Genomic DNA, 5,970 nt, shown 5'->3' with positions numbered 1-5,970 from the left:
TTCCTTAGCGTCGAGACCATACAAGCTGGTATCTTCTTTCATAGCTTGTACTTCATTTGCTAGCTGCTTATATTGCTCCTGCAACAACTTGTTTTCGCTCTTCTTTGCTTCTTCATCAAGGTCCGGGACCTGGTGATATGGGCTTTCTTCGGGATTCGAACAAGATCCCGGTTGCGGATTAACTGCAACGCCGTCAGGATTTATGTGTACTTTGGTATGGATAGATGTTCCTTGGATATTCGGAGACTGTATCGGGTAAACCCTGGAGGGTAAAGTGGTTCTTCACTTGTTTGCTCATGGGCCTTTCCGTGCTCTGGATTTCTCCCTCCCAGTATATTTGCCAACTTAGACAACATATCCTCTTGAGCCTTAAGCATATCTTCTTGCATTTTCCTTAGATCATCTTGCAATTGCAGTTGAGTTCTTTCAATTTGAGCAATCTTATCATCCATGGCCTTCCTTGTGTTATAGTGATGCTTGAAATTTCCCAGTATTCTGTAATGTATCCCTTATTGTTAATTTTAATGCTTTGAGGATGAATGCAAATTATGTAAAGTGTGATAAAAAGTGCAACACAAAACTTAAATTGCAAATAAAATGCAAATGCATGCAGAAAGGCATTGATTCATAAGACGCGATCAGTCTTAGAACAACTTTCATTTAGGACAAAAGCATCATCTTTACAAGAAAAGTCCATTACAGAAAAGGCCTAGCTCTCATGTTCAGCTCTACTATCTGATTGACAAGCCAATCGACCCTCTTTCCTACATCGGATGCTGGATTGGTGTAGCTCTGGATGACTTTTGCTTGGAGGTCCATCTCTCCCAACTGCCTCGCAATGCCGCTTAACTGATTCATGGTCTCTCGGATCACGTGATTCACGTTTGTCTTCCAGTCTCTAAAGTGATCGTTTGAGTTTTGCCATTGTAGTCTGGTGCCTTGGACGGTGCACTCGAGACCAGTGATTTATGTCTGGCAGCTTCGTAAGGCAGCCTCTAAATCATGAATCTTCTTTTGCAAAGCAGCGTTCTCCTCGAGGCTAACCCTTTGATCCACTGGGCAACGCTGACTGTTTTCTGCAGATAAGGAACTTTCAAGCTGCATAACGTAGGCACTGTACTCTTCATTCTTTGCCTTGGCTCGAGCTAACTCTTCCTCATGCCTTGATTCCATTTCATGCATATCTTGATTGAGTACCTCTATCCGTTCGTTCTTTGCTCCGCACCTCTGTATCCAGAGGAATACTTCATCCTGTTTGCCTTGGAGCACACTCTCCCGATGTTGCCTTTCTAATTTTAGCTCTTCTTTGCTTTGCCTCTTCTCAGTTTCGAGCTCGTCAATTCTTTGCTTTCTAACCTCAAGTTCAAGTTGCATGTTATTTGCCTTCATTCTGAGTTCTTTAATATCAGCATGCAATTCTTCTTCTCGCTTCTTTCTCAAGGTGTACCTTTGTCTTAACTCTTTAGCCTCTGTCCTTTCGCTCTTCAGTGCCCTAACCCAAGACCTTCTCTCGGACTCAAGTTCTTGATTTCTTTTCTTCTTCTCTGTCTCTGCCTCTCTGACTCGGTGCTCTCTCTCAGCTCTGACGTCTCTAACTCGACTATCCCTCTCAGCCCGGAGCTCTAACCGCCACTGCTCTGAAGTTCTCCCGAGGCCAGCAATTGCCCGTGCTCGACTCATCTTTTGGTAATCGCTCTGTAAACTAGTGAGATTGGCCTCCACTTCATCCTTTCTTCTGCGCATAAGCTCAAACTGTGTATTATAGAACCCCCTATCGATGTCCAACATGAAATTCTTTTGTCTAAGGGCCTCACACTCTGCTTCATTCCTGGCGATTTCCGCTTCGAATTCACTCTTCAGTATCTCCAACTTAGACGGTACGTATTTAAACTGTGCTTCCAAAGGAATTGTTTGGTCACGATCCGCCAACGGAAGGATATCATTCTTTCGCACCGCCCTCCATGCCACATAATCTGGCGTCAGCATGACCTCAGCTGCTATGAAATCAGTTCTAAAGGTTGACTTCCAAGCCTCTGACATTGCACGAGCAGTCTTCTTATAGTGATCTCCACAGTACACAAATTCAGATGCCTTCAGACCGGATGTAGCTGGGACGAATTGGCGTGCCCCAAATTGCCTCAGTACCATCAGTGGCGCATAGCCTACTCTACCCCATAACCCTAATAGGGTTACCCAATCAAAATCCCCGCATTTGTACAACACATCCACAAAAGCTAACCAGGGGACACGCCACACTATATTATGCTCCTGTAAATTTCTGAAGAGTGAAACCCAATCCTTCCTGGTGAGATGCTCTGGCCACTCTTTAGTGAGGAAATCTTTTAAGGGTGAATAGGCCGTAGAAAACCGTCGACTATACTCTCAGTCAATTTTCCAGAAGTGACTGCGTATCCAAACAGTAAGCAACTGGACACACCCGGTGAAGCGGCTACTCTCAGCTCTTCTACAACTGTTAAGTGCTCTGAATGTTTCGGCCAAAACCATAGGAACAGGGTTTACCTTCCTTTCCAAACGCTCGAATAAATCGACCACTGCGGCTTCCACGTGATAAAGAACTTTCGGGAAAATCATCAAACCATAAATTCCCAAGGCGAACATCTCCATGCTCTTCTCGATATCGCTATGCTTGACGATAAGCTCCTTGAGGCATGACCAAGGGAAGCAATTGGATTCTCCCTTCTTTTGGATTCGATCAGCAACCCACTTCTCCCCCATCCCAGTAATCCTTGCGAGCTTGCTCTTAAAGGATTGTGTTCTTGAGGCTTTTGAGTAGATTCGGTCCAAGTGTATCGTCTCGAAATGAAACAAGGAGGTGTATTCTTCTAACGTGGGAGTCATGTCTTCCTTGTTGAAAGTGAAGCAGCTATATGCGGGATTCCAAAACTGGATGAGAGCTTTGATTAGGGGTTCGTTTACTTTCACGTACAACAGAAGGGCGATGTCACCATACTTTTGCCAGAAAGAGTATTTCACATCAGAATTCCAATTTCCCAAATTTCGCGTAACTCTTGCAAATCGTTTTGCTTTAGACTGACCGGAGCAACCTCTGGTAGTACTGATATGTAATCTTCATTCAAACTGTCGCCTTTCTTCCTCTGAGTTTCTTCGGACCATGACCTCACTTCCGCGTTATCCATTTCCTTGTTATGAAAGCTCTTGTCCATTTTATGACTGCCTTCTACTTTTATAACCACCTTGTGAATCAACACCTTTCTTCATGAATGATGATGCAATGCAGCAATAATAAATAAAACATAAAACACAAACAAAAATAAAATTGTGTTAGTATATACAATGAATAGTCAAAGAATAAACAAACAACATGACGATAGAAAATATATACATCCTAAACCTTATTCACATGGTATCTACCCGACATGGCATCTACCGAATCATGCTTTAGTAGATCCTACCCAACATGATATTTACCCACATGCTTTGTTACTCATAAAAACTCCTAACCGCATGGTATCTAATTCACATGCCTGTTCGAAAAATAAACCTAACCACATGATCTCTAGTTCGCATACTTTTTGCAAAAAATAAATTCGAGGGAAAAGTTAGAATGAGTTTCCCCTTTGTGTCTGCGGACAGAGATTCAACATAAGATGGGCAGAGTTTCAGTATTTCTAAAAGGGTCCTCAAATTGTCCTTTGCTGGTGCCCCCTTGGGCTTGCCAGACCCTCGATCCTCGCCCATTATAGGCTTAAAACGGATCAAGTTCAATTTCGAGAGGATACATTTCCCTATGTCCATGCGAGGAAACTCAATGTTTCACTCGTAAACATAAGGCATGTACCCCAGAGGTTACTAGCTAAAGCCCATGCGGAGAAAAGTAATTTTTCTCACGTAAGCGTAGCTTTCACCCCTACCTAACGGGACAGAGCATAGTTAGAGTGGCCTAAATATTAAAGGTTTACAGCAACAGTGGGGAAACTCATAATCCTTTGCCTCGATCCAAGAGAAACAATAGACTAAAGTGAAAGTCAGAAAACTGAAAACATGTAGATCACACATTAGTACAACTATTTACTCATTAACCCAAATTACAAATTAAGATGCACACAAAACAATTCAAACAAATAAGGGATCAAGAACCAAATCAAAGCGAACTTATAACTTTCGTTTGCAAAGACAATTAATTAATCGACTATAGGCCTGACTCTCTAAAAAGTCCCCAGCGGAGTCGCCAAGTTGTCGAAACGATTTTTGTAACCGGGGCGGGACTTTTGAAAACTGCGTCATTTTTAATTATTATCTTTTCAATTGGATTTTTAATTAAAAATAGTGCGATTTTAGAAAACCTCTCGTTTCGAAAAATTGGAAATTCCTTTACGATAAAAATATAAGGTTCGAGGAGTCGCCACCAATCTTTGATTAGGGTGTGATTGGGCACCCAAAAACATTGTCATTTTAAATAAAAATTAATTTTAATTAAAACGACAAATTTACGGTCTACGTTACCAAAATCCAAGTTCGGGAGTTGGTTACGCGTGGGGAAGGATTAGCACCCCCACAACGCCCTAAATCGGTACCTAGTTGATTAATTAATTTCTTTGCAACGAATTTCACAAGTTCAAATTTAATTTGATTAATGATCCCTTTAAACAACAAACATGCAAATTTGCAACATTCAAAGCAACAAAATAGATTTAATTTAAAATTACCAAGTCATTAGAAAGATAAAGAATATTCGATTATTTAAAAATATCGAGACCAGATCTTTAGTTCAGTTCTAACAACCTTTACTCGAAAAGTTTAAATAGTCGAATATTTCCTTTTCTTTCGCTCCCAAATTTTACAATGATATATCCAAATTTAATTAGGCGTTACTGACGGGATACCATTTTAATTTAAAATCGTCAAAACAACTTTCCTGTAAGTTAAGAAAAGCCATTCTGATAATTTTAGATTAAAAGGGCATTACCCTTAATTCCGATTATGTGATTAGATCGAGTTATGCACACGAGATTAACATGCTTTTTTTAAAAAAAAAACAACTAAACAAAAGTGTACTAACAACATACACGGAATACTATACATGCATACATTTAAAATAAATATAAATTAAACTTACGAACATGGATAAAATATTAAACAAAGGGGCTAAAATGTAAAGAACACAAAAGACAGGCTCTTTTCATAACATTTTCATTTCTGGGCAGTCCAAACATGATACAACCAAAATACTACATAGGATCAAAATGCAAGTTTCTAAAACTATGCATCCAATGTAAAAACAACACAAAAATGGCCCCAATATGAATTTGGACTATAATGAAAAACGCTGAAAATCATGCAACAAAATCAAAAGATAATAAAGTTCAATATAGGGACCAAATCGAAATGAAACAAGGTTGGGATGGCCACGCCAGACATTAACCCCTTTTCCTAAAACGTACAGTTTTCCCCTCAGCTATCAAAACGCTACCGTTTTGGACCTAAACGAAACGACGCCGTTCTGGCGTTCTGTTATATAGGTTATTAGGGTAAAATCTGAAACCCTAAATCACTTCAACCCCTCATCCTCCAAACATACCCGCCGCTCTTCTCTGATTTCCTCTCAATCTCTCCTTCTTCAACCTTCAAACCCCAGACGAAGCATAGCCAACGCCGTGGCCATCGCCGTCTAATGGCTCTGATGAGGAGCCAAGACGTCCACTAAACTCCCTCCGACGACAACCCCTTCAAATACTAACCTAAACCGGCGACCTAAACCCAAACTAAACTTGAAAACCCAACCGGCTTCACCCTCTAGTAACCTCACAACACTACGGCCACCGTGACCTCTTACCTCCCGGAGGACTCCGATGAGCAACCTTGACCAGAAACCTACCTAGAACCTAACCCAAGAACGATGGCCTAACCCCAATCTACCCCTTCAGCTTACAACTCCAAACCCAAAACGCACATGCACACTTAAACCAACCAAAAAACAACGAAGGGTGA

This window comes from Hibiscus syriacus, unplaced genomic scaffold (genome assembly GCF_006381635.1).
Source record: "Hibiscus syriacus cultivar Baekdansim isolate YM2019G1 unplaced genomic scaffold, ASM638163v2 tig00113725_pilon, whole genome shotgun sequence".
NCBI lineage: Eukaryota > Viridiplantae > Streptophyta > Magnoliopsida > Malvales > Malvaceae > Hibiscus > Hibiscus syriacus.
Note: the sequence above shows the minus strand (reverse complement) of the source record.